The sequence below is a fragment of the Balaenoptera borealis genome (genome assembly GCF_965194805.1).
Source record: "Balaenoptera borealis genome assembly, chromosome: 20".
Taxonomy (NCBI): Eukaryota; Metazoa; Chordata; class Mammalia; order Artiodactyla; family Balaenopteridae; genus Balaenoptera; species Balaenoptera borealis.
Genome location: NC_138879.1, coordinates 21,845,258 through 21,862,693, shown reverse-complemented (window position 1 = coordinate 21,862,693; position 17,436 = coordinate 21,845,258). Strand labels below are relative to the sequence as shown.

The following is a 17,436-nucleotide window of genomic DNA, read 5'->3' as shown; positions in this document are numbered from 1 at the left end:
AAGTCCCATGATTTACATCTTTACTGTCTGTCTTCCTCACTAGAATATGAGCTCCATGAGGGTAGGGACCTTGTCTGGCTTGTTCAACTTTGTATCCCAGCACTTAGAACAATGACCCATAGAGCTGTTGAATGAATGACACAGCGACTACTATTTAACAGGCACAGTGCTTGACACTGGAGATAAAGAAATGAATGACCCCTTGTGCTCTCAAGTTCATGAACAAGTCAGGGAGGGAATTCCCTGGCGGTCCAGTGGTTAGGACTATGTGCTTTCACTGCCGTGGGCATGGGTTTGGTCCCTGGTTCGGGAGCTAAGATCCCACAAGCCGCGCGGTGGCCAAAAAATATAAAAAATAAATAAATAAAATATGAACAAGTCAGGGAGATACAGATCAAAAGATAGAGTCCAGGAGAGTTGTGCAGACAGATGGGCAGGGGCCCAGAGATCTGGGAAGGCCAGCTCTTATCACTAAAGCCTACTGTGGTTACTGATTCAGCCCAACCTCAGTTTCCCTTTTTGCTTGTCACAAGAGAGATAGTCAGGGAGACAAGGGTTGCATAGTTTTGAGGACTTAAAAGGCAGGAGGAAGGTAGCTGACTCGAGTTCTTAACAATCTGATCTGAACCAGCCATGGATCTTCCCTAGGGTAGCCTGCCTGGTCTGGCCTGACCTCTGGCCAGCCTATGGCTTCCATCATTGCTTCATGTGGACCAGCTAACCTGTCATATGTCAGAATGGAGGCCAGAATGGTGATGAGAGAGGAAACCTTGACCTCTAATTCTCATTCAAGTTAGGAATTCCTTCAAGGTCTCTGTGCTTCTGAGCTAGAGGACAAAACCCCAACCTCCCCATTTACAGGCTCCCTCTCCTCCCAGGAATCCCAGGCACAGCTCACCCTGTGCCCAACTGTGGATAGTCCTAGAGACCCAGTTACAGAGCTCCCTGTGGATCTGGGCTCTGTCAGCTCCAGTTGAAGGGACACCACAGAGCCCAAAAAGCCAAAAGGAATAATATCAACTCCTACTCACACTGTAATTTCCATCTTCCAATTTTATTTATTTATTTTAATTAATTTATTTTTGGCTGCGTTGGGTCTCCGTCGCTGCGCGGGCTTTCTCTAGTTGTGGCGAGTGGGGGCTACTCTTCGTTGCGGTGTGCGGGCTTCTCATTGCAGTGGCTTCTCTTGTTGCGGAGCATGGGCTCTAGGCGCGCGGGCTTCAGTAGTCATGGCATGTGGGCTCAGTAGTTGTGGCTCATGGGCTCTAGAGTGCAGGCTCAGTAGTTGTGGCGCACGGAGTTTGTTGCTCCGCAGCATGTAGGATCTTTCTGGACCAGGGCTGGAACCCGTGTCCCCTGCATTGGCAGGCGGATTCTTAACCACTGCGCCACCAGGGAAGCCCCTGATTTATTTATTTATTTATTTGGCTGCGGTGGATCTTAGTTGCAGCATGCGAGATCTTTGCTGCGGCATGTGCAATCTTTTGTTGCTGCGCGGGGGCTTCTCTCTAGTTGTGGCCCACAGGCTCTAGAGCACAACGGACTCAGTAGTTGCAGTGCGTGGGCTAAGTTGCCCTGAGGCATGTGGGATCTTATTTCCCCAATCAGGGATGAACCCGCATCCCCTGCACTGGAAGGCGGATTCTTTACCACTGGGCCACCAGGGAAGTCCCCACTATGTTGTTTTGCCTTTTAGAATTCCAACGAACTAGTTTCTTAACTTGGGGATTCAGGGAATATGAATCCCTTATAATTGCCCAAAACATCATGCGCCTATGCACATATGCCTTGTTCTGAAAGAAAATCATGGCTTTTATTACATTTTCATGGGTCAGAAGGCTTTGCCTTGCACTGTCTCAGGACCAGGATACACCCTAACCCCTCATCCCCCTCCATCCCTTATCTTGTCTGGATGCCTTACACTCTACATCAGGCCTTACCATCTCCTGCCTGGACTATCGCCATAGCCTCCTGCATGGTCTCCCTAGTCCAAGCTCTCCTCCTTTCTGTCCACTCTTTGAACATACAAATGGCATACCATTTTTGCACCGTAAAAATTCTTCAATCCCTCCCAGTCACCTGAGGATGACATATAAAATCCCCAGGGACTGCAATGCCCTGGCATCTGATTCCCTGCCCTATCTCATCTCTCAACCAATATCCCAATCAATACCAATCCCTCTCCACCCCACTCATTCTTCATGCCTCATGTCACATGCTGCCTCCTCCAAGAAGCCTTCCTTGACTGCCCCAGGCAGACCCAGGTTTCCTTCTTGGTTCCCTGCACTTGGGGGCTACCTCCATGATAGCTTAGGTCTCTTGTATGTTCTGTATTGCCTTCAAATTTCCCTGACACCTCCCTGCTGGCCTTTGAACTCTTTCAGGGCAATTGACCATAGGGTTTCATTTTTGTGAGCCAGCACTGGGCATGGGACCCGGCACACAGAAGACACTCAGTAAGTGTTTGTTGAATGACCTAATGCCATTTGTCAGAAGGGAGTGCAAAGGAGTCTAGGTAACTCCATGCTCACTTCCCTGTACAGTACCTGTACTTATTGGAAGAAGAGCCTCACCTTCTTAGACACAAGAGAGAGAACACCTGTATTTGTGTGTGTGGTGTGTGTGTGTGTGTTTGGAGACAGCATGCTGTACTGCCTATGGAGTTAGGCAAATGTTGGTTCATATTTGACCCTGCTGCTAACTGGCTGTGTGACCTCGACTAAGTTGCTTTCCCTCTCTGAACCTTAGTTGTCCCCTCTATGAAAATGGAATAATGCATCTTCCTCACAGGGTTGCTGTGAGATTAAAGGAATTAATGCATTGAAATGGCTAACTCCATACCTGGCACGTTGGCAAGGGCTAAACAATGTGGGTTCCCTCCCCCCCCCCACTTGAATTTGCAAACCTGTGCTGAGATTTGTTATGGGAACCACATGGCTTGAGTTTGTATCTATTTCAGCATATTTGCAAATGCATTTCTTCCTAATTTGTATTTTGATCGTATGAACAGTTGTATGCAATTCAGGGTGATGATGCGTGTTTATGTGTTTATGTTTGTCTTGGTATGGACAGTGGCATAAACTGGAAGTATGTACACACACCGAGAGTTTTGCGTGGCAGTGTTGGTGGGTGGGTGTTGCATGTTGAATGAGTGTGTGGAATGGGTGTGGAATTAAGTGTGTGTTGTGTGCTACCTACGAGGGTGGGGGTCTGAGTGTATGGGAGTGGGAGAAGGGCTGGTCTGTGTGGCATTATGTGTGTGAAGGCTGTGTAGACCAGCACTGTCGCATAGAACTTTCTGCCTTGTCCAATAGACTAGCTATTGATAAGAGCACATGTGGCTATTGAACACTTGAAGTGTGGCTGGTGAGATTGAGGAACTGAAGCTTTAATTGGATTTAATTTTAATTAATTTAAATGTAAATAGTCACAGGTAGACTATTGACAGAAACCTCAAACTTATTCTCCACAGACCAAGTGATGTGCATCCCCCGCCCCCCCCCCCCTTATCACGGAAACCCATCCATCGCGTCCCGACCCCAGCAGGGAAATAGACCCACTGGAGCCCCGCCCGCGCGTGTATGCGCGTGTGCGCGCGTGTGAGACGTACAGAGGGGGCTGCTACCGCCTCCCCCCAACCAGCTCCCCCCTCCACCCCCCCGCAAGTCCCCAGGCGAGCAGTGAATCAGCCTGACAATGAGGTGAGTCATTCATGAACTGCTCTGGCCGACCCAGCAGGCGGGAAGCTAACGTCAGCCAGCCTCCCAGTCCTACCCCCCAACCCCCCGGTGGGATCGCTCAACCCCACGCACTGCAGATGTTGAAGAAACTGACGCGGGCGGATCAAGGCACTAAAGCTCATCTCCTTGGCCCCTCCCTTTGGTTTGCAATCCATTCATCCTCCAGCCCCTTTCTCCCCTCCGGTGGCATGTGAATCATCACAAGATCTACGCCTCCAGTCCAACACCCACCTCCACAAGCCTCTCGAGGACGGTCTTCTTCCAAGGTTGGGAGGTGGAGGCAAGGAGGCTGGACACCTGGTGAGGCGCCAAGGTCTGGCTTTGGACGCGAGGCTGACTCTCTCCGAACCGTGGGGTGGGCGGGGCTCAGGGCAGGCTGCAGCCAGCTGGGTCTCTGCGAGCCGACATCCAGCTTGCTTGGAGCACCAAGACAAACAGGGGTCAGCAGGAAAGGAGTTGGTGAGGCTTGCTGCCTGGAGCGCCTGTGGCTGGTGGTGAGGAGGGCATGGGGCAGGGGCAGCAGCGTTCCTCTGGTTTCCAGGGAGGTCCCACATAGTGTCTCCCCAGTATCTGACAATCTTCAGAACCTGGTAGATTCTCTCCTCTGCCCTCCTCTACCTGTCCCCCCAACCCCCAGCCTGAACCCCACCACCCAGCATCAATCAGCCTTTTTTTCTTGGGCTGAATGTCACCTGGGCTTGGACAACTTGGTCCCACGGTGGTGTCCCTTACAGGGTCGGAAATAAATCATCAAACACCTTAAAAATGTGTAGACCCTTTGACAAAACAGCTCTACCTCTAAGAATTTATCCTAAGAAAATAAAAACTGATGTGTGCAAGGATTTAGCTACAAGAAGGTGTATCACAGCATTATTTAAAATGGTGAAAAATTTGAAACAACCCAAATTTCCATCAAAAAGGGATTGAATGAAGAAATTGGTAAAACAACACAATGGAATGCTGTGCAACCTTTAAAAATGATGTTGTGGAAGAAGATTTGATGCCATGGGAGTATTTTCATGATGTATTACATAAAAAATTACATAGTAAGATATTGTATACTGTGTGATACAATTTTTCTTTTTTTTAAATTTATTTATTTACTTTATTTATTTTTGTCTGCGTTGGGTCTTCGTTGCTGAGCGCGGGCTTTCTGTAGTTGCGGCGAGCAGGGGCTACTCATCGTTGCGGTGCGCAGGCTTCGCATTGCGGTGGCTTCTCTTGTTGCGGAGCACGGGCTCTAGGCGCACAGGCTTCAGTAGTTGTGGCTCGCAGGCTCTAGAGGGCAGGCTCAGTAGTTGTGGCGCACGGGCTTAGTTGCTTGGCGGCATGTGGGATCTTCTCGAACCCATGTCCGCTGCATTGGCAGGTGGATTCTTAACCACTGCGCCACCAGGGAAGCCCATTTCTTGAAAAAATATGAACATAGGAAAAAGATTAGAAAAGCATTTACCCAATTACTAATAATTGTTCTCATTGAATTATGCACTTAGGAGTGATTTTATTTTCTTCTTTGTACTTCTCTACTCTCCCTCTACATTAAGAGTTTGTGATTTTGGGGACCTCCCTGTCGGTCCAGTGGTTAAGACCCTGCGCTTCCACTGCAAGGGGACATGGGTTCGATCCCTGGTCGGGGAACTAAGACCCTGCATGCTGCTCCACGCGGCCAAAAAAAAAAAGGTTAAAAAAGAAAAAAAGAGGGCTTCCCTGGTGGCGCAGTGGTTGAGAATCTGCCTGCTATTGCAGGGGACACGGGTTCGAGCCCCGGTCTGGGAAGATCCCACATGCCGCGGAGCAACTAGGCCCGTGAGCCACAAATACTGAGCCTGCACGTCTGGAGCCTGTGCTCCGCAACAAGAGAGGCCGCGACAGAGAGAGGCCCGCGCACCGCGATGAAGAGTGGCCCCCGCTCGCCGCAACTAGAGAAAGCCCTCACACAGAAACGAAGACCCAACACAGCCAAAAATAAATAAGTAAATAAACAAATAAATAAAAATGTTTAAAAAAAAAAGAGTTTGTGACATTTTACAACAGAAAAAAATAATTATTAAATATTTTAAAAAGCCATTTGTGAGGGTGGTAATGGGAATTAACTGTAAATGGGCATTTTATTGGGTGATGAAAATATTTCAAAATTGGATTATGTGATGGTTGTACAAATTGGTAAAGTTACTAAAAAAAATGTTGAATTGTATACTTAAAATGGGTAACTTTTTGTTTAAAAACTCTTAACAAAAGCCATTTGCTGGGCTGTCTTCCAACCTGAACTTGAGGTCTAGGAGTAGGGATGCCAGATAAAATATAGGACACCCACTTAAATTTGAGTTTCAGATAAGGAATAATTTTAAAATATAAGTATAAAAATAAATAAGTTTAGAAAAGTCAGGAGCTCTTTAAGTATACAAAATTATTCCTTGTTTATCTGAAATGTAAATTTAACTGGGACTCCATCCCCCGCCCCCCATTCTGGCAACCCTAGTCTGGAATCCTTGTTCCTACAGCATCCCTGGGGCAGAGAAACAGACCTGTGGGTGGACATCCAGGCTTGCCCCTCCACCCACCCCTAGGGCAAATCTATAGATACTAAGTCTGGGAGAGTGGGATGGGGATCTCAGGAGTTGGAAACGGCAAGGTGAGAGAGGGTGGGGCAGAGGTCATTTCCAGTGTAGAAGGTGAGTTCCTTGCTCAGGGAATGGGAGTGGCAGTAGCATTACAGCTGGCCCTGTACCAAGGGGTGGTAACACCAAGGCTGGAGGTGAGGGTCGGGTTTACCCTTTGCCATGCCCTGTGCTAGCTCTTCACACAGGTACCCCACGTCCTGCTCCAGCAACCCAGGGAGGAGGAGGTCATTGTCCTTTCTTATGAGTGAGGAAATTCTAAGAGATAAAGTAAATTTCCAAGTTCACGTAGCTGGTAAGTGGCAGAGCATCAGTTCAGGTGTAGGTCTTTACCCTTTCATTGGGGTTGGGTCCAGTGGTTAAACTGATCGTGCTCTGGGCTCTGATAACCTGGGGTCAGATCCCTGTATCCTTACTTACTGAGTCTGTCGCTTTTGGCAAGTTCCTTAAGTCTCCTGAACCTCAGGTCCTTCATCTTTAAAGTAGGGGCAATAATAATAATAACAACAACAACAACAATAATAATAGCAACACGACACTCATCTTGTGGAGTTGGGAGGATGAAGTGAAATGGTGCAGGTAAAGTCTGTTGCCTGCTGCTCTGTCTGTCTGCTGGGCAGGACGAGTCCTCAGTGGGTGTGCTAGAGAGACCCTACTGCTTGAGGATGATGGAATGTCCTTTCCAGACATGTAAATCAAGGCCTTCTCATTGGGGTGTCCTGGGTCCGCAAGGAGTTCCCAGGAGATAGATGACACCGGGATGTCTCTGTGTATTCCGGGGAAACCCTTCAAACCTGGGGAGACCTCAGCTGGCACTGTACCCACAGAGCCTGGGTTCTGCCCTGGTCCTGACACTTACTGATTGCTTAACCTCACTGGGCCTCTGTCTCCTCATCTATAAGATGGAATACATAGCATCTACCTTGTAGAATTGTGAGAATGGTAATACATGTGACGGGGCCTTTCAAAAGGAAGTTGCTCAATAAATGTTTAGCAGAAAGGGGGCAAAATGTATGTCAGGACTTCCCTGGTGGCTCAGTGGTTAAGAATCTGCCTGCCAATGCAGGGGACACGGGTTCGATCGCTGGTCCGGGAAGATCCCACATGCCGCGGAGCAACTTAGCCTGCGCGCCACAACTCCTGAGCCTGCGCTGTAGAGCCCACGTGCCACAACAACTACCTAGAGCCCGTGCTCTGCAATAAGAGAAGCCACCTCAATGAGAAGCCCGTGCACCACAACGAAGAGTAGCCCCTGCTCACCGCAACTAGAGAAGAACTGTGTGCAGCACAAAGACCCAATGCAGCCAAAAAAAAAAAAGTTTGTCAACTGAAGATGACTTGCTGGAGGCACACAAATTGGGCCAGTTTGGTGTGGCTGTGGCCCAAGCCCCTCCGTGTAGCATCAGTCCACTGTGTCTTGTTCTCTATGGTTTCATGACCTCAGGGCCAAGAGGGCCTTCCAGAATCACAGTGTCCAATCCTCCGATCACAGAGGGGAAACTGAGGCTCAGAGAGGGCAAATGATTTGCCTGAGCTTCTATAGGCAGAGCTGGCCTGTGTCTCCCAGGTTCCCTCCTTCACCACTGCTTCACTCTGCTTCTTGGGGCTCTGTTGTTTCCACAGGAGCATAAGCTCCCAGAGGGCAGGCACATTTGCACCCTCTGTGCCCTCCCTGACATGTATGCCCCGCACAGAGAAGATACCCTGGAGGGACCTGCAAACATTCGGAACGTGACTGGCCATAACTGCCCTTGCACTGTTGTGCTCATGTGGCCTTGACTCCTGAGCGGGCAGGCAGGAACCCCCTATAGTCCAGGAAATCCTGGGCCTCACTTCCAGGTCCCAGCAGGGCAGTGGGGGAGAGGGTAGGTTTCCTTTTCCACTACAGTTGCCTGGGCCTCCTGTTCTTCTTGCTGCTAGAAGGGTAGGAAGCCTCAGTGTGGGTCACTCTGGGTCCTGGCGGGTAGGGCGGGTGGAGTTGGGCTGAGAAGCTTTTTCCCACCTCTGTCCCAGGCCTCCTGGTCACCTGCTGTCCTTTAGCAGGTAGCTAGCTGCTATGCGAGGCTCTTGGTCGATATACTGGCAGCTTCTTTCTGCTTTCTCTCTCTACATAACATATATATTAAAGGTACCATGACAAATGGTGGTAGCTGCACCCAGAATTGTCTTTATTTTTTAAACAAATTCACAGCTTATTCCAGGGGCCACAGTGCTGGCTTTCTCAAGGCTTGGCCATTGCCGAGTGAAGAGACAGTGACCTGCTTCCAATCTCTGGGCCAGGAAGGTAGGAGGTAGGAGGCCTGGGAAAGGACAGAAAGTGTCGAGGGCTAGGTAAGGCTTTCAAGTGAGGAATGACTGAGGCCCTCACCTCTAGCCACTTGCTTTGTTTTTGGTTTTTTAGAGCTACAGCTGTAGAATTGTTAGCTCACAGAGCTGGAAAAATCCTCAGAAGTCATCCGTTCAATTATACCATTTTACAGATGAGGAAAGTGAGGTCCAGGGGGTAGTAGCCTTCCCAGGCACCTGTCTGTTGCACTTCCTCCAAACACCTTAAATAGTCAAGCATGACTATATCCTGGATGCTGGCCTGAAACAGGTTTCCTTCTGCCCCAAGCCTGGAGGAGGGAGTCCTGGGAGGAAGGCAGGAGAGGGAGGGGAGGAGGAAACTGTTTTTCCATCTTTCCTTTTCAACTTCACCTGTTGGACCCTCCAGAAGTGTCTCCAGCTGGAAGGAAGAAAATCCAGTCCAACGCTCTCATCCTACAGGTAAAGAAACAGAGGCCCACAGAGAGAAAGGGACTTGTCCAGGGTCACGCTGGGAGGCCTGGGCCAAACTCAGGCATCCTGGGGGCAGTTTTCATTACACTCTGCATAGCTCAGTCCTCAGTGACACTCCTTTGCTTTGTGCCTTGGGGCACATGAATTGTTTGCCCTGAAATAAACTCTCTTGACTCTTGAATGTATTGTAAACCGCCCATGGGCAGGACTGGACCTTAAAGCATGCTGAAGGAATGAAGGTCCGGCCTAAACTTTGAAGCCTAGCACCACGCTGGATGTTGTCATCACATCTAATTTGGGATTCTCAGAGGGTCAGAACTGAAAGGAACCTTGGAGAACAGAAGTCCAGTCCTGTTCCCCAGATCAGGACACCAAGGCCCAGATGGACTCATCCAGTAGCACACCGGGATGGAGCCGATCCTAGGACCCAGGTTTTCTCATCTCCTGTCCTGTTTTCTTATTTATTTATTTATTTATTTGCAGTCCCCAGAGTACCTAGTATTGTGCTAGCCTGATAATTTTTCAATGAGCTCAATAAATTCTTGCTGAATGGACTAGAAACAACACGCCTCTGTGTACAAGTTGCCCTTGGTAATTGATAAAAGCTTTAAAGAATGCATATTTCCTTTGATAAATATCCAGTAAATCCGTGTTGCATGAGTTTATCAGCTCAGTTCTTCCTTGTTCTATATTAAATATTTTCCACCCGAGGCTGCATTTAGGCACAGCTGGACTATTTCCACACCAGGCACTCTTTGAAGGCCGGCAGGGCCACCTAAAAAGTGTTGCTGCACCGGGGACCAGGGCTGTGGGCTGGACCACTCTGACAAGGGCCACCCCAGAGCCTCTGGAATTCTATCCATGGATCTGAGGCTTTCTACCCCAGGAGAGATTCTAGGTGAGAGTTTGCAGGTGAGGGCACATTGGCACTGGGTGCCCTGTCTGTTCCCCAGGTAATGCTAACTTTAGATGCTGTGTGAGTGAGAGGGATGTGGAGGAGATGGGTGTAGCTGTTAGTTCCGCAGCAGCCACCGAGCAGGGAGGAAGGTTGCTCTCTGTCCTGCTCCAAGAACTGGCCAGGACACTTCTCATGATTTCAGACAGGAGTGGCCGCTCCCAGAGCCCCTGGCAGTGCTGCCCACCACTCCTCATTTTTCTCCCCAGCCCTGATGCCTCCTTCTCAAAGTGGTCCAATGGTGCTGCCAGCCTGTCAGGCTATAGGTTAAACACCTGGCTCTCCTCCGAGATTGATTTCCTTCTACCAAGAGGCCAAATTCACCACTGGGTCCCAGGGTCAGAAGTTTTCCCATCAGCTACTAGATCCCATCTGCCCGATCATTCTAAATTGGGAAACTGAGGCTCTGGTTAAGGAGACAACCCCGTGACTCCTGTTTCCATGGTGAATGGTCCTGGCAATGGCCCACCCTAGGGACTAATAACAAAAGATAATTTTATTCTCTGTGAGAGACCCTAAGATCCTTAAAGGCAGTTTCACCTCTATATTTCCAGCACCTACCGTTTGTACTCAAGAAACGTAAGAAGAATTCATGTGGAATTATTTAACCCCACTTACCAGAGAAGGAAAAATCTGAAGGCTCATCAGGGCCCCATATGGTGAATTCTCCTAACTTCTGGGGCATTTGGCCATGGCGGGGACAAGGTGTTGATCTCAGAAATCTACAGAGAACAGGGCTGGAGTGCTGGGCTTGGGAGCCCGGCTCCCCCAGGCCCTTTTTCCTAGTATTTTGTGGGATAGCCAGAAAGACATGGGTCTCAATCCTAGTTCTTGCTTGCATGAACTCTGTGACTCTGGGCAAGTTATTTAGCTTCTCTGAGCCTCAGTCCCTTCATCTGCGGAATGGAAAGGGCCTGGCCATAAGACAGTTATTGACATCTATCATACCACATGGGGAGATTCTTCCCCATGTTCTGAGATCTTGAGAGAAGAAATTCCAGAGTCTTCAGTCTCCCCGAGGCTTTATCTGCTATATGTCAGGTGATGTGCTAGGTGCTGGAAAGGCAACAAAATATATATGATCTTACGGCTTTTCTTAAGTGGCTCATACTCTGCTTGGGGAGGTAAAATATAAGCACTGAAAAAGCAAAATCCCAACCCAACCTAACCACCCAAGAGAGATCATAAGATTGCACAAAAATAACAGCAAATGGATGGCACCATCATTACAGGATAGAGGCAAGAAGACCCCTGTCTTGGAGTGACACAGGATGACTTTGTTGGGGTGGCCTTTCTCTCAGAGTCCACAGTCAAAATGTGCTTATCTTGGCTACGTCATTTAACACTCATTACGGGAAGAGATGCCATATGCCATAAATAGATGTATAGTTACAAATTGTTATCAGCATCAGTGAAAGCATATGTGGGCTTCCCTGGTGGCACAGTGGATAAGAATCTGCCTGCCAATGCAGGGGGCACAGGTTTGATCCCTGGTCTGGGAAGATTCCACATGCCACGGAGCAACTAAGTCTGTGCACCACAACTACTGAGCCTGGGCTCTAGAGCCTGTGAGCCACAACTACTGAGCCCACGTGCCTCAACTACTGAAGCCCATGTGCCTAGAGCCTGTGCTCCACAACAAGAGAAGCCACCGCAATCAGAAGCCCGCGCACCGCAACAAAGAATAGCCCCCACTCTCCACAGCTAGAGAAAGCCCACGCAGCAATGAAGACCCAACACCGCCAAAAATAAATAAATATTAAAAAAAAAAGGAAAGCACATGTAACAAGGGGATCTTATTTAATCAAAGGACCAAGGAAGACCTCTTATAGGAAGTGATTTTTTTTTTTGACCACGCCCTCGCAGCTTGTGGGATCTTAGTTCCCTGACCAGGGATTGAACCCAGGCCCTTGGCAGTGAAAGTGCAGAGTCCTAAGAAGTGATATTTAATTGAGCTCTATGGATGAGTAAGAGTTAGCTAGGCAAAGAGAAGAAGGGAAGGGAGCATTCCAGAAAGAAAAAACAGCCTGTGCAAAGGTCCTGGGGAACAAGGGACCCACTATTCAAGGACATGAGAGAAAGCCACAATGGCTGGAGTATAGAGAGCTAAGGGAAGTGAGGTGAGGTGGGACCAGATCATGTAGAAGCTTCTAGGCTGTTTTTTTTCCAAGTATAAGGAGAAGTATGACCAGCTGCAGCAAAATTCCCTGTGGTACTTACTAAAAATGAAGGCTCTAGGCCCATCCCCATCCCTACCTCTGTCAGTGGGGTTCTGGAATCAGCATTTTGAACATGTTCCTTACGTAATTTGTGAGTACCCTAAAGTTTGAAAACCACTCTTCTGGGCCAGATACAGCTTTCGGTGACAAAATTGGAAAGGTTTTAAGCCCTCCCTTGATTAGATTTGTGTTCTAAAAAGTTCATTCTGGCTTTGGGAGAAGGCTGGGATGGACGTGGGGAGTGGACTGGTTGGGAAGGCAGCTATAATATCTCAGGTGAGGCATGATTTGGCTTCAGAAAAGGGGTGGGGATGAAGATGGGTGGGACCTATTCATGAGATACTTTGTAGGAAGAACCTTTATCATTTATTACAGAAACATTGGGCTTCCCTGGTGGTGCAGTGGTTAAGAATCCGCCTGCCAGTGCAGGGGACACGGGCTCAAGTCCTGGTCCGGGAAGATCCCACATGCTGAGGAACAACTGAGCCTGCGCACCACAACTACTGAGCCTGCACTCTAGAGCCTGCGAGCCACAACTACTGAGCCTGCGTGCTGCAGCTACTGAAGCCCGCAAGCCTAGAGCCCGTGCTCCGCAACAAGAGAAGCCACCGCAGTGAGAAGCCCGCACACCGCAACGAAGAGTAGCCCCCACTCACCACAACCAGAGAAAGCCCGCACGCAGCAACGAGGACCCAATGCAGCCAAAAATAAATAAATAAATTTATTACAGAAACATTTATATATTCACTTTTTCTGATCAGATAAGTAACACATGATAGTTGTAAAATTTCAGATATACAGAAAAAGATAAAGAGGATAGCAAAGGTAAATTTTTTGCATATATTCTTATAGGCTTTTTGATATACAAACATATTCAGACATATGGATCTAGTTTTTTGTTGTTTATAATAATGGAACAATTCTGTAGTACTTGTTTGATTCTTGATTTTCAAGAAAACCGTATATCTTGAGGACCTTTTCAGGTCAATATAGACATATCATTTTAAATGTCTGGATCTGGATGGTATTCCACTGAATGGATGTGCCTTAGTTTATTTGCCAATCCCCTACTGATGGATATTTAGGTTGTTTCCAACTTTTCACATCATTAGAAGCAATCTCTTTCCTTCTATACTCATTTGTGAACACAACAATATTTATTTCCTTAGAATACATTTTCGTTAGTGGAATTACTGGGTCACTGACAAACTACCTAGGTTCTATCACACATACGCATATTGTGTTCTAAGGGGAGTTGTAGAAGAGGATAGCACCGAAGCCAGGGACCGGAAGCCTTCCTTTTGAAGGCCTTGGACTATTACTACATTACAACTCTACCCTGGCCTTTCCCATTCTTTTTTTTTTTTTTCTTGGCACACATTTAGCGTGTACGGTCGGAACTGGCGGGTTCGAGACTTGTCCCAGACATCCACCCCCAGCCTGGACCCCTAGCTGGGGCCTCCACGGCCCTCCCAGCCCCTAGGAATCCATCCCCAGTTCCCCTCCCCCACCGCGGGAGGGCGTGTTAGGGAGACGCTTAGGCAGGCAATGATTGCACCATCCACGGTTTGAAAAGGAAGTGGAGGAAGCGCAGGCAGGAAAATCGTGCATCCCAAAGGCCGAGCCCCCAGCAGCCAGGCCCGTACGCCTGCAGCGCTCCTTCAACCACTGCTCCCAGGGCTCCTTCAACCACTACTCCCAGGGCTCCGATCCCTTGCCTTCCTTCCCCTCCCTAGCCCAACTCTTTGCTGGGTACTGGCCCTTTTAGAAGCTGTCACGGTGGCGCTGTTGGCCCCGCCCGGCGGGGAGGGCCAAGAAGGAGGGGAGGGGTTGCTGGTGGCTGAAGCTGGGGGTGGGGGGGTGGGGTAGGGGTGGGGGGGGTGGTCTGGGTCTATTTTTAGCTCCGGGTCGAGTCACGTGACGGCAGTGACGTCTCGAATGTTGTTGTTGGTGGCGGCGGCGAGCGGAGCCGGAGGAGCCGCCGCAAAGATGGAGGAGCCGTCGAGGAGGTGCTGCCGCTGCTGCCGCCGCCGCTGCTGCCGCCGCCGCCCGCGAAGCCGGAGCTCGAGCCGCAGGGGGTGAGCGCGCCCCACCAGCCCCGATCCCATCTCCCCCAGGCTCCCCGGACTCGACGCGGCGCCCCCTCCTCCCGCCGTCGCTGCCCGCGGGCTCCCCGAGCGCGCGTCGCGCTCCGCGCCCCCCTTCCTCCCTCCCGGCGCCCGGGTGCCAGTAGGCGCCCCCCGGGAGCATCGCCAGCCGGTAGCCGGGCCTCTGGGTTACTGCGCGCGCCCCTCCCCGCCCCTCCCAGGCAGGGGCGCCTTCCCTGCAGGTAAGGGAGGGGCCGGTCTTCCCGCTACCTACACCCCCAAATGGCCGGGAGACCGGCCAGGGATGTCTGATTTGCCCTCTCCCGGGAGGCGCGTGGTGCGTTGCAGGGCGTTTTGAGCCCTGCACCCGGATTCTGTGCAAAGCTCTCTTCGCTGGACACCCTTTCTTGGTACTCTGAGGTGAGGGGCGCTGCCCACCCCACAGCGCTTCTAGCCATACCTCAGAACGCATCCTTGATTTTGTGTCCTTGACTTCCGTGCTTGAGGAGGGGGCCTTCGGGCCCACCTTACTTCTCTCTCCCATTATTCTCACCCCCTCCCCCGTGAGGCGTTACTGCGTTTGTTCCCACCCTCTTCTCCCGTCTGACACCCTGGAGCCAGAGAGAGAGAGCTAGGAGATGAAAGCTGCCCCCCTTCTTGTCTGGGGTGGATGCCCCCCATTTTTCATCCTGGGTCTGTATCTCACAGAGAGAGGGACACTGCCTGTGCCTTTTAACTTGGGGAGGCTGCTTCCCCACCCCACCCTTCTCTGGGCCCCTGGGGAAGATGAGAATTGGCTGGGTGATAAGTAGTTAATCTGGGAGTCTGGTTGTGGGGAGAGAAGAGGGGAAGGTGGGAGCACCCCATTTGGGGGAGGAGGTGACCACCTGATACCCCCCGTTGGCCTTCTGAGATGAGGTGTGTCCCTAAAGAGGAAGGGTAGCAGCTGCAGTTGCTGTTGGGGGTGCTCCAGAGACCCACCACTCTGACAGTGACCACTGTGCTTCTGGGGCCTGGAATGAGCTTTGGCGACTGGGGGTGATGATGGTGGTGACTGGGTTCAGGGTCCAACTGGGAGGGAAGGATGGAGCAGACCGTAGGAACAAAAGGAGGCAGGGGGTGGGAGATCAGGAGCCTTAGCCAGAAGGACCCATGACCAGACTGCTTTGCAGGACTGGAGCCTGGAGCTGGGTCCTGCCCTGGGCTTCCTCAGGTTCAGAGGGTGTAGGCAGGGAGGGTCCTCAGTTCGAGTTCCAGGCAACAGGGGCCCTGAGCCTATGCTGGCTGTTTAGACGCTGGGCTGGGCTGGGCTGGGGATGGTGGGTGAGCCATGTTGGGGGCTGCCTGCTTCTTCATTTCAGTCTTCCTTCCTTCCTCTTCCTCTTAAACACAAAGCTTGGGGAGCCCTTGGTTTGCCTCCTGCCCCTTCTCTTGAATCCTCTCTTTGCTCTGTCTCCCCTTGGACTTGGATCTGGGCTATGTCCAGCCAAGGCAGGGTGGGCGTCTCTGAGTTAGAGGGGTGGACCCCTAGCATCTCCACTCTATGCTGGGAATGTATGCCTGCCAGGGGCCAGAGAGACAGATACCAGGTGCAGTTTACTTGGGGGCTAGGATGGAGGACATGTTAGCTCTGTGCCAGCCTCCCCTTCCCAATATATCCTCCTCTGTGGCTGGATGGAGTAATCTGGGGGGGGGGAGAGGGCAGCAGTATCACATGCCCCACCCACTCTAAGTAGCTGCAGAGACAAAGGTTTGCTTTCCCTTCCCTAGGGGTGGCATCTTAGCTGTGTGTTTAGAAATGGGGGCTGGGGATGGGGGGTGGTGGTGTGGGGCGGGGAGTTTGTGTTTCTGCAGGGGGGAGGGGGCATCAGCTATAGGAGCTGGGGGGAGTGCAGTTGGTGCCGAAGTACCAGCTGCTCTTTAATAATTAATTCTTCCTACTCACATCCCTTTGAGGAGGGATGTCTGGAACACGGCATCAGGCTCAGCCAGCCTGCTGGAGGACGCACTCCTGTTGGTGGGGGGTGGGGGAGAGACGACGAGGGGGTGCGGTTCTTGGCATTTTTGGAGCACTGTCGCTTGCTCATGAATGAAAACCTGATGCAGCCCGTGAGGGGGCCTATTGTAGCCGACTTTGGCTAATTAAACTTTCTCTGCCTTTCTTCTCCCCCACCCCACCTCACCCCAGCCCCGGCCCCATCCGTTTCTTGGGTGGGGACCCTGTCTGATAGTGCTGGTGAGGGGGTACCGTTCTGCATGAGGTTTTAGGGCAAACAGACCCGGTCTTCTGCCCTTTGCCTCCCGTCTTGCCCCTCCCTCCCCTCTCACCGCCCCCCCCCCCTTTTCTTTTTCTAGAAATAGCAGCCTCCTCCATCTGGCTTGTGCAGATGCCTGGAGCTGCGTCTGAGCAGACAAACAGAAATGGGCCGATTGCAAAAATGAATTTGTCAGCCTGGTGCCTTTTTTCCTCCCCTGTTGCCCTCCCCCCTCCCTTAGTTTGGGCCCTGGACATCCAAGTCAGCCATCCCTCCTGGCTCTGATCATCTGCAGGCTTCTGGTGGGCCAGCTTGGGGGAAGGCACAAGGCGATGGAAGCTTTTGGAGGCTGGGGAAAGTGATCAGCCGTGGCCACGGTCAGGAGGGGTCAAGATGAGAGTTCCTTTGTGCCTTGGGATGGGATGTCTGGGCTTGTAGCTTTCTGATGATGTCTTTGGGGCACATCTCAGATTGTGAGCAATCTCAGGCTCACAGGATTTGGTTCAGACAGCTCACCTGGCTGCCTTGACCTGGGGACAGGTCCCCAGCCTCAGTGCTCAGGACTTGGGCCTGCCTCTAGCAGGGCCAGAGCTGGTGTGTTGGCAGAGCGGCTGCCTGCTGGTGCTGGAGTTCAGGTTCCTTGAGGGACAAGATACCTGCAGGGCAGCATTGTGAACTTCTGGCCTTTGAGGCATTGCATCCTCCTCATGTCCCTCACTTGTCTGCCCTTCTCCTGCCACCCTCTGCCAGAGTTTTTATTGCTCGTGAATGGAGTGCGGGCTAT

The 17,436-nt window shown here is 50.9% G+C and overlaps 1 protein-coding gene across 2 annotated transcripts in view; it reads left to right on the top strand.

Moving 5' to 3' along the window:
* The first annotated feature begins 14,201 nt into the window (after positions 1-14,201).
* HDAC5 (histone deacetylase 5) overlaps positions 14,202-17,436 on the top strand; it is a 34,684-nt gene continuing 31,449 nt past the window's right edge. For both annotated transcript variants that reach the window (XM_082371480.1, XM_082371479.1), the window contains exon 1: positions 14,202-14,388. The gene's annotated coding sequence lies outside the window, so the exon portion shown is untranslated. The remainder of the gene's footprint in view (positions 14,389-17,436) is intronic.